At 44.9% G+C, this 14,730-nt stretch overlaps 1 protein-coding gene across 3 annotated transcripts in view; it reads left to right on the top strand.

Moving 5' to 3' along the window:
* The window catches only part of LOC141092473 (probable cation-transporting ATPase 13A5), a 544,666-nt gene that overhangs the window by 513,583 nt on the left and 16,353 nt on the right, over positions 1 to 14,730 (top strand). The window lies entirely within an intron of this gene.

The following is a 14,730-nucleotide window of genomic DNA, read 5'->3' as shown; positions in this document are numbered from 1 at the left end:
CTCCAGCTCAGAAATATTTCTAGAATCCTTCCTTTCCTCAACCCTCAATCTACTAAAATGCTTGTGCATGCCCTCATCATCTCCCGCCTCGACTACTGCAACATCCTTTTCTGTGGCCTCCTTAATAACACCCTGGCACCTCTCCAGTCCATCCTTAACTCTGCTGTTCGACTATTTCATCTCTCTCCTCACTACTCCTCTGCTTCTTCCCTCTTCAAATCTCTTTACTGGCTCCCTTTCCCTCAGCATATCCAGTTTAAATTACTAATATTGACCTACAAGGCTATCTATAACCTGTCTCCTCCATATCTCTCTAAACTAATCTCCCGATATCTTCCCTCATGTAATGTCCGGTCCTCCCAAGACCTCCTTCTCTCCTCCACATTTATTCACCTCCAAGACATCTCCCGAATATCCCCCATCCTCTGGAATTCTGTGCTCCAACATGTCTGACTACCAACCACATTTGGATCCTTCAGATGGAACCTGAAAACCCACCTCTCCCAGGGTCCTCTCCCCTCTGTATCAGACTGTTATTGTGAGTTATTTATTTATATATATATATATATATATATTTATACACGTCAGTGACAAATACAATTAGTATAGTTTTGCTGACTATAAACTAGATGGGGACCCCACGCCATTTTGTTCCTTGAAATAATCATTTATTAATAAAATAAGTACCATCATTTTTCACCAATACTAAACTAATTGTATTTGTTACTGACATGTATACAGTATATACAGAGTGGGCCATTTATATGGATACACCTTGGTGGGCATTTATAAAGATGCAATCCAAAATGGCTGACTTCAAATTGGCCACCATGGTCACCACCCATCTTGAAACATTTTCCCCCTCCCATATACTAATGTGCCACAAACAGGAAGTTGATATTGCTAACCATTCCCATTTAATTTAGGTTTATCCATATACAGTGCCTTTCAAAAGTATTCGGCCTCCTGAAACTTTTCAACTTTTTCCCACATATCATGCTTCAAACATAAAGATACCAAATGTAAATATTGGTGAAGAATTAAAAACAAGTGGGACACAATTGTGAAGTTGAATTAAATTTATTGGTTATTTTAAATTTTTGTGGAAATTCAAAAACTGAAAAGTGGGGTGTGCAATATTATTTGGCCCCTTTAATTTAATACTTTGTTGCGCCACCTTTTGCTGCGATTACAGCTGCAAGTCGCTTGGGGTATGTCTCTATCAGTTTTGTACATCGAGAGACTGAAATTCTTGCCCATTGTTCCTTGGCAAACAGCTTGAGCACAGTGAGGTTTGATGGAGATAGTTTGTGAACAGCAGTTTTCAGCTCTTTCCACAGATTCTCGATTGGATTCAGGTCTGGACTTTGACTTGGCCATTCTAACACCTGGATACGTTTATTTGTGAACCATTCCAATGTAGATTTTGCTTTATGTTTGGGATCATTGTCTTGTTAGAAGATGAATCTCCGTCCCAATCTCAGGTCTTTTGCAGACTCCAACAGGTTTTCTTCAAGAATGGTCCTGTATTTGGCTCCATGCATCTTCCCATCAATTTTAACCATCTTCCCTGTCCCTGCTGAAGAAAAGCAGGCCCAAACCATGATGCTGCCACCACCATGTTTGACAGTGGGGCTGGTGTGTTCAGGGTGATGAGCTGTGTTGCCTTTACGCCGCATTGGTGCAAAAAAGCTGGATTTTGGTTTCATCTAACCAGAGCACCTTCTTCCATATGTTTGTTGTATCTCCTAGGTGGCTTGTTGTAAACTTTAAATGACACTTTTCATGGATATCTTTGAGAAATGGCTTTTTTTTGCCACTCTTCCATAAAGGCCAGATTTGTGCAGTGTACGACTGATTGTTGTCCTATGGACAGACTGTCCCACCTCAGCTGTAGATCTCAGCAGTTTATCTAGAGTGATCATGAATAGTGTTGAGCATTCCGATACCGCAAATATCGGGTATCGGCCGATATTCGCGGTATCGGAATTCCGATACTGAGCTCTGATACTTTATGCATATCGAATATCGGAATCGGAAGTTCCCATAATGCTATGAGCCAGTTTGATTTGATTCGGCCAATGACAATCCTCAGAAGTGTGGGCACATCCTGTTAGGCATGTAGGCATGTTAACTAATGGCATGGCTGTGATTGGCTGCTGAAATGATGTCATGATGCACTATAAAAGCCGCCGCCACCATTTCGGGTTCACTCTGCTTTGAATTCAGATAAGGACAGGCTGCTGTTCAAGACTCTGAGGGACAGTTAGCAATTTTAAAAATAATATTGTGCTTTACCCAGGCTACATTATCAATCACTGTAGCTTTCTTTTGCCTTGCAGCGCTGTTCACAGCTGTCTACAAGGTCTGTGTGAGTGCAGCTCACGCTGTGTAGTGTGTCCTGCAGCCTCGTCTGGTTGTAGGCCGCTCAGCGTGTGTCACTGCATCACACATATTTTTCTTTTATTGCAGTTCATTTTTCATTAATTCTCCTATTAGTGTGCATCCATCCATATCCATATACATTGGTTGGTTGCAAACACTATATAGGAGTAGAAAGAGGAGCTTTTTTTCTGGCTTGTGCCCTGCAGCCGCAGCCAGATTAGTATTACCCTATTTTTTGGAGCCTCATCTATTGCATTGTAGGTTACCTTCCTGCATTGTAATAGCTCCAAAAAGTTTGTGATACTATCTCTTTCACATCTTTGGTCACATCCTTTTTGTTTTCTTGAAAAAAACAAACAAAATAAAGTTCACCAAACACTCCACTTGACAGTTGTGTAGGCCACATTAGCACATATTAAAGTGTAGTCCACACACTTTATAAAATTAGTGTTTCTTATACCTGTTAGCAGCTGTTCAGGAATAAGCACACTAAGCCCCCCCTTTGTACTTTTCTGCCTATCTTTATCAGTCTGCCAAGATGAAGAAGGCAGGGAGTAAGGCATGTGGTCGTGGGCGTGGAGTTGCAGCAGGGAGAGGACATGGGGATTCAGCAGTGAGAGAACGTGGGGATTCTGTGCCTGCTGCGGGCACCAGTGAGTCAGCATCCCCCAGTTTTACCAGGCAACAGTCCTTTATGCGCAGCTTTGTAGGACCTCGCCGTACCCCACTGCTGCGGGACGAACAAAATGAAGCCGTTGTCGGTTGGATGGCAGCTAACGCATCGACTTCAATGACTTCCACATCCTCTCAGGGCCAGAGCACTGAAGAGCAACCATCTGTCTCTTCACCACCTGCCAAATTGCCCAGGCAGTCAGAGAGCCCTGTGCAGGAACCATCTCAGTCTCTACTTCTGTTCTCTGAGTCTGTTGGCTTGGAAAGAGGAGGCCAGCCAAGCAGCATTCAAGAATGTGAAGAAGAGGGAGTATGCAGTGATGCGCAACTGCTTTGTCCCTCTGAATCTGAAGAGGTGGGTGGGCCAGTGCCTATGGTCAGCACACCTCAGTACGCATCAGATGATGAGACTCAGGTGCCACTTTTTGGTGCGTACGGTGCTGGCGAGACTACCCAGGAGAAGCAGGTGTTTGAAGAGGGGAGTGTAGATGATGAGGTCCTTGACCCATCATGGCGTGAGGAACAGGAAGGTGGTGGGAGCAGCTCTGAGGAAGAGATTCCCTGAATGGCCAAAACAGGAGGGAGAGGGAGGGGGCAGACTTGTTTGCATGTAGCCTCCACTTCGGCACCCGATAGGAGCATTCCTCTTCCAAAATCCAAAACGGGCGCTCCCAGGACTTGCAGTGCGTGGTCCTTTTTTGACACAGTTGCAGATGACATTTGCTTTGTCAAATGCAAGCTGTGTCACCAGAAAGTCAAAAGAGGGAAAAGTGTCAGGAACCTCAGTACCACAAATATGTGGAAACATGTACGGACCAAGCACGTGGTGGAGTTACAAAGACACACTGAAGACGCAGGCCAACCTACAGCACCACCTACCACCTCTTCAGCTCGTGTTGTAGCCTCTTCCTCCAGCTCACACACAGCTGGTTCGGCTTCCTCACAGGATCGCCATGGAAGAACCTCTGGCACTGTTGTCCAGAGACCCAGTGACATTCCACCCACAGCACCATGTTCCCGTTCATCCTCACACTCTCAGGCCACTCTACAGCCATCGGTAGCACAGGCATGGGAGAAAAGGTGGCCATACTCGGCAAACCATCCCCGAGCATAGGCTCTGAATGCTGGCATTGCCAAACTACTGGCCCTTGAAATGCTCTCATTCAGGTTGGTGGAGACTGACACCTTCCGGAACTTCATGGCATTGGCAGTCCCACAATACACCATGCCCAGTCGCTTTTATTTCAGCAGGCAAGCCGTCCTTGCCCTGCAAAAGCATGTGGAGGGAAAAATTAAACATGCGCTACTAAACGCCATCAGTAGCAAGGTCCACCTGACCACCGATGTGTGGACCAGTAACCATGGACAGGGACGATACCTTTCCCTCATGCCCATTGGGTCAATGTTGTGGAGCCGGGTACAGATCTTGAGAGTGGCGCTGTACGTCTTCTGCCAAATCCAAGGATTGCAGGAATTCAGTCTGTACACATTGACTCCTCCTCATACTCCAGTTTCTCTGAATCAGCACTGCAGGAGCCTGTTACGACCGATATAAGCACAGCTGTGGCCAAACGTCAACAGGCCGTACTGAAATTAATTTCTTTAGGGAATCGAAGCCACACAGCGCAGGAGCTCTGGAATGCCATCAAGCAGGAGAGCGACGTGTGGTTTGTGCCAGCGAATCTCCAGCCAGGCTTGGTAGTGTGTGACAATGGCCGAAATCTGGTGGCAGCTCTGGGCCTAGGCAACCTCACTCACATCCCATGTCTGGCACATGTGCTCAACCTTCCGGAACATCGCATCATATGTGACCTACCCACCAGGTGGAATTCAACGTTACATATGTTGGAGCGGTTGTGTGAGCAGCAGGCAGCAGTAATGGAGTACCAGCTGCATCAGGCACAAACAAGTCGCACTGTGTGCCGGTCACACTTCAGCACCACTGAGTGGGCCTCTATGAAGGACATCTGCCTCGTTTTGCATGCCTTCGATGATTCCACGCGGATGGCGAGTGCAGATAATGTACTAGTCAGCATGACTGTCCCCCTTATCTGCCTGCTTCAAAAAACACTGCAAGCACTAAGGGAGGAGGTTTTGGAAGAGGTGGAGGATGAGGAGTCTCAAATGCCATTTGCTTCTGGACAGTCTGCGCTACGTGGTTCCTCACAAAGGCCTAGGCAGGGGACACTTTGTGAGGAGGATGAGGAGGAGTCAATGGAGGAGGAAGACCTCTCCAGAGGAGGCAGGTACACAATGCTCTAGTCAGTATGTACAGCGAGGGTGGGGTGATGCAGAGCAGGCAGAGATGACGCCTCAAGCAGGGGACAGCGTTTCTTGGCCTGTTGGGAGTCTGCAGCACATGGTTGATTTCATGCTGCAGTGCCTGAGAAACGACCGCCGCATCGCCCACATTCTCAACAAGGCTGATTGGGTGTACACCCTCCTAGATCCTCGCTACCAGGACAACTTACAAAGTCTCATAACACCATTGAACCGGGAGCGCAAAATGCGGGAGTACCAAGAGACACTGGTGCATTCCATCATGTTCTCCATTCCACCCGAGAGCAGTGCTGCTAGTGCTTTACAAAGCAGCTCTGTGCGTCGAGGCAGTGGAGGAAGCTCTGCACAAAGAGGGAGCAGAGGCAGCGCCTCAGCACAAGGCAAGACCAGTATGGCCCAAATGTGGCAAAGTTTTGTGTGCCCGCCACAAATGTCTACACCATCACAGATGGCTCCAGTCAGCAGGAGGCAACGTTTCCGTCAGATGGTGACAGACTACATGTCTTGCCCTGTCAGTGTACTCCTACACGGCTCTTCCCCCTTCAAGTTTTGGGTCTCTATGCTGGATACATGGCCAGAGCTTAGCCAGTATGCATTGGAGGTGCTGGCTTGCCCTGCTGCCAGTGTATTATCGGAATGCGTCTTTACTGCCGCAGGTGGTGTACTAACAGACCGTCGCACGCGACTATCCTCCGATAACGTTGACCGGCTTACTTTTCTGAAAATGAACAAGGCCTGGATCTCGCTGGAATTTGCCAGTCCTCTTCCAGAATAAATAATTGGTTGGCAACAGTATCCAGGTCTTCTGTTGTGTTCATGTTTCTACCACCTGAACTGCAATCCCTGGGCTCCAACACCGCCAGATGTTGCTCAGAAGTGCCGTCTGCACAGAAAAAAACACTAGCTCCTGTGTTAGTGGGGTTCAGTAATGCGAGCTGCTCCCCTGCTGTGTGTCCGGCAATGTCTACTGCTGCCTCCACATTCAGACTACTACTGATTTTTAACCGTGCTCCAATTAGGCCTCTGACTCCACTGTCTCTGGTATTTACCCTGGCCTCCAACACCGCCAGTTGCTGCTCAGAAGTGCCGCCTGCACAATCAACACTTGTTCCTGTGTTACTGGGGCTCAGTAACGTCAGTTGATACCCTGATGTGTGTCCGGCAATGTCTCCTGCTCTGTCCACATTCCCATTACTTCTGCTACACATCCGGGTTCCAGTACCGTCAGCTGGTTCTCAGCCGTTCCTCAGCCTTCTTGTACCTTCTGCTACTTTTCTAAGTTCAAGCTTTTGGAAATGGTTTTTGGTTATCACTTTGGAACTCCCTCACGACGACCCTGAAGACCACACCGAAGAAAACGATGACCCTGAAGATGACGACCCTGAAGACCACCCCGAAGAAGATCAAAAAGATGAACCTGAAGAAGATGACCAAGAGGACAAAGGACATGAAGACAACGACCAAGATACAGAAGACCAAGAAGCAGAAGAACAAAAAGCAGAACATTTAGCATAAGACTAAAAATCAGAGCAAAAGATATTATCTAAATTATAAGCAGAAGAAGACTAAGCAGTGTATGGGGGTGAGTCCGTTCCTCCTCGTGGTGCCCCTGGAAAATGCCTGCTGCTGCAGGCCAAACTGAACGCGGACAAATCCTGTGACAGGCAGAATGGAAGGTGTAATCTTCAAATTTTTATAGATAACAACTACAGGAATGCCTGTCACAAATAAGAATATGATGAAGAAGAAGAAGAATAGGAAGAAGATGAAGTAGAATATGAAGAAGAATAATAGTTGAGTAAGAAGAATATGAATAATGTAGAAAAAAAGAAGATGAATAAGGTGAAGAAGATGAATAAGGTGAAGAAGAAGATGATGAAAAAGATGCTGCTGCTGCTGCTGCTGCTGCTGAGGATCATGAAGGAGAAAGTGTGGGAGAAGTAAAAAAAGGTGAAGAGCATGGAAGTAGTGAAACATACATATCTGACAAAATATAAAAAAGGTTAACATAGTCAATATCTTTGTAACTCCGAACGTCTTTAAAAAAAAAATGTATTCCTGCTATTCCATTTGATTGGGCTAAACCTCTATGCCTTTAATGTCTCCTCCACCTCTCCCAATACATTCTACATTATTCTTAGTTGTTTTTCTTCATGTAGAATTAATCTACAAGGAAAGAAAGGGTTTTTTTTAAAATTCCGATATTTCTGTCCCATTGACTTGAATGGGGCTTCAGGTATCGGAATCGGTGATACTCGATACTTTTTGGGTATCTGTCAGATCACATCCGATCCGATATTTCACAATATGGTATCGCTCAACACTAATCATGAACCTCTTGGCTGCATCTCTGATCAGTCTTCTCCTTGTTTGAGATCAAAGTTTAGAGGGACGGCCAGGTCTTGGTAGATTTGCAGTGGTATGATTCTCCTTCCATTTCAATATGATCGCTTGTACAGTGCTCCTTGGGATGTTTAAAGTGTTGGAAATTATTTTGTATCCAAATCCAGCTTTAAACTTCTCCACAACAGTATCATGGACCTGTTGTTGTGTTCCTTTGCCTTCATAATGCTCTCTGTGCTTCAAACAGAACCCTCAGACTATCACAGAGCAGGTGCATTTATACGGAGACTTGATTACACATAGGTGGGTTATTTTTATCATCATTAGTTATTTAGGACAACATTGGATCATTCAGAGATCCACAATGAACTTCTGGAGTGAGTTTGCTGCACTGAAAGTTAAAGGGACCTAATAATCTTGCACGCCCCACTTTTCAGTTTTTGCATTTCCACAAAAATTTAAAATAACCCCAAAATTTTGTTCATCTTAACAATTGTGTCCCACTTGTTGTTGATTCTCTACCAAAAATTTACATTTGGTATCTTTGAATCATGATATGTGGGAAAAGGTTGAAAAGTTCCAGGGGGCCGAATACTTTTGCAAGGCACTGTAAATGGCCCACCCAGGTGGATCAATAAAAATTGCCCACCCTGTATATATATATATATTTCTATATATTATATATAACATATCTAATATATAAAGCTGAATGTGTGTGTGTATGTTTGTATGTGTGTATGTCCAGGATTGGCATCTGCAACGTCATGGCTACAGCCACAAAATTTTGCACAGTCACACATCAAGTGAAAGGAAAAGTTTTGGAGGCAAATTGACAGCTGCCAGATGTGAACAAGGGGGACTTAAAGAATGAGAGCGATGGCACCAAAGAGCATACACCGTACAGTTGCTAAGGTGGGGCCCTGACATGGGATACTCACCACAAACGGGGATATGAACATACACACAAAATGCGCCACACACTACCACGTGCTTCAACACATATACCACCCTCAGCACACATTTCACCACACAAACACCAACCTTGCCACATAAAAGTCGAAACACAAAAGTCGCCACTAAAAACTCGCCACGAGCAAAATTCGCCACATCAAAACTCGCCATATGCAAAACTAGGCTCATGCAAAACTCGCCTCACGTGCAAAACTCACCTCATGGAAAACTCGCCACACGCAAAAGTTGCACATGCGGAAAAATTGCCACATGCACAAAGGTTGCAACACATGCAAAAGTTGCCTCACACAAAGCTTGCATACTCAAAATGCACCACACATAAAACTCGCCACGCGCAAAACTCGCCATGCGCAAAACTTGCTGCACACAACTTGCTACACTAACTTGTCACATGCAACTCGACACACAAAAAGTTGCTACACGCATGTCGCCACACAAAACTCATCTCACAAAAGTCGCCACACGCAACTCAACACTCACAACTTGACACATGAAACTCGCCCTAAAACACACACAAGTCTGGTATTATCCTTAAAAAATAAAAATCTGATTAATAAGCAGACAAATAATAATAATTATAATAATAATAAATTTTATTTCTATAGCGCCGACATATTCCGCAGCACTTTACATTTCAGAGGGGACCTGTACAGACAATAGACATTACAGCATAGCAATAATTACGTAGATCATAACAGATACCAAGAGGAACGAGGGCCCTGCTCACAAGCTTACAGTCTATGAGGAAAAAGGTAGACACGAAAGGTGGGTGGTAACAATTGCCCTGATTGTATGAACCAACCATAATGTTAAGTGTGTAACAGTACAGACACAGAGGGCTAATGAATGTATAAAGCATGTGGGAACATGATGCGGGGATCCTGGTTATGGTAAAACTTTTGGCTGTGCCACACAGGGATAGATTAGGTTAATGTGTTGAGGCGGTAGGCCAGTCTGAAAAATGCGTTTTCAGGGCACGCTTAAAATTGTGGGGATTGGGGACTAATCGTATTGATCTGGGAAGTGCATTCCAAAGAATTGGCGCAACACGTGTATAGTCATGGAGACGGGAGTGAGAGGTTCTGATTATTGAGGATGCTAACCTCAGGTCATCAGCAGAACGGAGGGCACGGGTAGGGTGGTATAGTGAAACAAGGTAGGAGATGTAGGTTGGTGCTGAGCCATGGAGAGCTTTGTGGGTGAGGGTAATAAGAGCAACAAATGTACCATATAGGAAATACGGCAGCTGTCAGTCACATGACCTGTCTATTATGCGTATGTGTGAGCTAATACATACTGCCAGGGGGGAGGGCTTCCCGTTGGCTGGGGATTTATCAGGCTGCCAATAGCAACCAATCACTGCTCAGCTTCTATTTCTATCTATTTGTTTTGTGGTTTTTGTGTGCAGAATACATTTTTGTTAACAAATTCTATTTTGCTAACAGCAGTTATTAACCCGGGCGAAGCCAGGTAGTACAGCTAGTAATTATATATATATATACAGTGGGGCAAAAAAGTATTTAGTCAGTCAGCAATAGTGCAAGTTCCACCACTTAAAAAGACGAGAGGCGTCTGTAATTTACATCATAGGTAGACCTCAACTATGGGAGACAAACTGAGAAAAAAAAAATCCAGAAAATCACATTGTCTGTATTTTTTTCATTTTATTTGCATATTATGGTGGAAAATAAGTATTTGGTCAGAAACAAAATTTCATCTCAATACTTTGTGATATATCCTTTGTTGGCAATGACAGAGGTCAAACGTTTTCTGTAAGTCTTCACAAGGTTGCCACACACTGTTGTTGGTATGTTGGCCCATTCCTCCATGCAGATCTCCTCTAGAGCAGTGATGTTTTTGGCTTTTCGCTTGGCAACACGGACTTTCAACTCCCTCCAAAGGTTTTCTATAGGGTTGAGATCTGGAGACTGGCTAGGCCACTCCAGGACCTTGAAATGCTTCTTACGAAGCCACTCCTTCATTGCCCTGGCGGTGTGCTTTGGATCATTGTCATGTTGAAAGACCCAGCCACGTTTCATCTTCAATGCCATTGCTGATGGAAGGAGGTTTGCACTCAAAATCTCACGATACATGGCCCCATTCATTCTTTCATGTACCCGGATCAGTCGTCCTGGCCCCTTTGCAGAGAAACAGCCCCAAAGCATGATGTTTCCACCACCATGCTTTACAGTAGGTATGGTGTTTGATGGATGCAACTCAGTATTCTTTTTCCTCCAAACACGACAAGTTGTGTTTCTACCAAACAGTTCCAGTTTGGTTTCATCAGACCATAGGACATTCTCCCAAAACTCCTCTGGATCATCCAAATGCTCTCTAGCAAACTTCAGACGGGCCCGGACATGTACAGGCTTAAGCAGTGGGACACGTCTGGCACTGCAGGATCTGAATCCATGGTGGCGTAGTGTGTTACTTATGGTAGGCCTTGTTACATTGGTCCCAGCTCTCTGCAGTTCATTCACTAGGTCCCCCCACGTGGTTCTGGGATTTTTGCTCACCGTTCTTGTGATCATTCTGACCCCACGGGGTGGGATTTTGCGTGGAGCACCAGATCGAGGGAGATTATCAGTGGTCTTGTATGTCTTCCATTTTCTAATTATTGCTCCCACAGTTGATTTCTTCACTCCAAGCTGGTTGGCTACTGCAGATTCAGTCTTCCCAGCCTGGTGCAGGGCTACAATTTTGTTTCTGGTGTCCTTTGACAGCTCTTTGGTCTTCACCATAGTGGAGTTTGGAGTCAGACTGTTTGAGGGTGTGCACAGGTGTCTTTTTATACTGATAACAAGTTTAAACAGGTGCCATTACTACAGGTAATAAGTGGAGGAAAGAGGAGACTCTTAAAGAAGAAGTTACAGGTCTGTGAGAGCCAGAAATCTTGATTGCTTGTTTCTGACCAAATACTTATTTTCCACCATAATATGCAAATAAAATGAAAAAAAAACAGACAATGTGATTTTCTGGATTTTTTTTCTCAGTTTGTCTCCCATAGTTGAGGTCTACCTATGATGTAAATTACAGACGCCTCTCATCTTTTTAAGTGGTGGAACTTGCACTATTGCTGACTGACTAAATACTTTTTTGCCCCACTATATATATATACACTCACTGGCCACTTTATTAGGTACACCATGCTAGTAAGGGGTTGGACCCCCTTTTGCCTTCAGAACTGCCTCAATTCTTCGTGGCAGAGATTCAACAAGGTGCTGGAAGCATTCCTCAGAGATTTTGGACCATATTGACATGATGGCATCACACAGTTGGCGCAGATTTGTCGGCTGCACATCCCTGATGCGAATCTCCCGTTCCACCACATCCCAAAGATGCTCTATTGGATTGAGATCTGGTGACTGAGGAGGCCATTTGAGTACAGTAAACTCATTGTCATGTTCAAGAAACCAATCTGAGATGATTCGAGCTTTATGACATGGCGCATTATCCTGCTGAAAGTAGCCATCAGATGTTGGGTACATTGTGGTCATAAAGGGATGGACATGGTCAGCAACAATACTCAGGTAGGCTGTGGCGTTGCAACGATGCTCAATTGGTACCAAGGGGCCCAAAGAGTGCCCAGAAAAAATTCCCCACACCATGACACCACCACCACCAGCCTGAACCGTTGATACAAGGCAGGATGGATCCATGCTTTCATCTTGTTTACGCCAAATTCTGACCCTACCATCCGAATGTCGCAGCAGAAATCGAGACTCATCAGACCAGGCAACGTTTTTCCAATCTTCTACTGTCCAATTTCGATGAGCTTGTGCAAATTGTAGCCTCAGTTTCCTGTTCTTAGCTGAGAGGAGTGGTACCCAGTGTGGTCTTCTGCTGCTGTAGCCCATCTGCCTCAAAGTTCGACGCACTGTGCGTTCAGAGATGCTCTTCTGCCTACCTTGGTTGTAACGGGTGGCAATTTGAGTCACTGTTGCCTTTCTATCAGCTCGAACCAGTCTGCCCATTCTCCTCTGACCTCTGGCATCAACATGGCATTTCCGGCCACAGAACTGCCGCTCACTGGATTTTTTTTCTTTTTCGGACCATTCTCTGTAAACCCTAGAGATGGTTGTGCGTGAAAATCCCAGTAGATCAGCAGTTTCTGAAATTCTCAGACCAGCCCTTCTGGCACCAACAATCATGCCACGTTCAAAGGCACTCAAATCACCTTTCTTCCCCATACTGATGCTCGGTTTGAACTGCAGGAGATTGTCTTGACCATGTCTACATGCCTAAATGAACTGAGTTGCCGCCATGTGATTGGCTGATTAGAAATTAAGTCTTAACACACAGTTGGACAGGTGTACCTAATAAAGTGGCCAGTGAGTGTGTATATATATATATATATATATATATATATATATATATACACAGTATATATTTCTATATTATATATTTCTATATATATATATATATATATATATATATATACTAGCTGAAGAGCCCGGCGCTGCCCGGGCATAGTAACTAACTGTGGTTAGTTATAGCAAATTATAATTATCCTCCATCCCATAGTCCCATGCCCATATACCCATCATACATATCCACGATCCCAAAGGCCTGTACCCATATACCCATCATACATATCCTCCATCCCATAGTCGAGTGCCCATATACCCATCACACATCCTCCATCCCATAGTCCCATGCCCATATACCCATCATACATATTCGCCATCCCATAGTCGAGTGCCCATATACCCATCACACATCCTTCATCTCATAGTCCCATGCCCATATACCCATCATACATATCCTCCATCCCATCCCATAGTCCCGTGCCCATATACCCATCATACATATCCTCCATCCCATAGTCCAGTGCCCATATACCCATCACACATCCTCCATCACATAGTCCCGTGACCATATACCCATCATACATATCCACCATCCCATAGTCCCATGCCCATGTAACCATCATACATAACCTCCATCCCATAGTCGAGTGCCCATATACCCATCACACATCCTCCATCACATAGTCCCGTGCCCATATACCCATCATACATATCCACCATCCCATAGTCCCATGCCCATGTAACCATCATACATAACCTCCATCCCATAGTCGAGTGCCCATATACCTATCACACATCCTCCATCCCATAGTCACGTGCCCATATATACCCATCATACATATCCTCCATCCAATAGTAGAGTGCCCATATACCCATCACACATCCTCCATCCCAAAGTAGAGTGCCCATATACCCATCATACATATCTGCCATCCCATAGTCCCGTGCCCATATACCCATCATACATATCCTCCCATAGTCCAGTGCCCATATACCCATCACACATCCTCCATCACATAGTCAACCATTAAGACATCATAATGAGCGGCAGGGCTTGCAACCTATGACGACATTAGCATCGCCGTGGCAATCATTGTGACATCATAATGAGGGGCGGGGCTTGATACGCACACACTTTTTCCAGATTATGTAGATAGGGGCATTATGACATCATAATGAGGGGCGGGGCTTGACACGCACACACTTTTTTCCCGGTATGTAGATAGGGGCAAAATTGTTTGGTGAATTGGAACGCACGGGGTTAAAATTTCGCCTCACAACATAGCTTAGGACTCTCTCGGGGTCCAGACGTGTGACTGTACCAAATTTTGTGGCTGTAGCTGCGACGGTGTGGATGCCTATCCCGGACATACACACACACACACATACACATATACATACATACATACACACTTTGAGCTTTATATATTAGATATTCTATATACTGTATATATTACATATATACTGTATATTATATGTATCTTTATATATTACTAGCCCAAGAGCCCGGCGTTGCCTGGGCATAGTAACTAACTGTGGTTAGTTATAACAAGTTATAATGATTATCCTCGATCCCATAGTCCAGTGCCCATATACCCATCACACATCATCCATCCTATAGTCCCATGTCTATACCCATCACACATCCTCCATCCAATAGTCCCGTGCCCATATACCCATCATACATATCCTCCATCCCATAGTCCCGTGCCCATATACCCATCACACATCCTCCATCCAATAGTGCAGTGCCCATATACCCATCATA

Source organism: Dendrobates tinctorius, unplaced genomic scaffold (assembly GCF_039654945.1).
Source record: "Dendrobates tinctorius isolate UK_male_01 unplaced genomic scaffold, ASM3965494v1 ptg000060l, whole genome shotgun sequence".
In the NCBI taxonomy this organism is placed as follows: Eukaryota; Metazoa; Chordata; class Amphibia; order Anura; family Dendrobatidae; genus Dendrobates; species Dendrobates tinctorius.
This window is presented reverse-complemented; position numbering and strand designations above follow the sequence as displayed.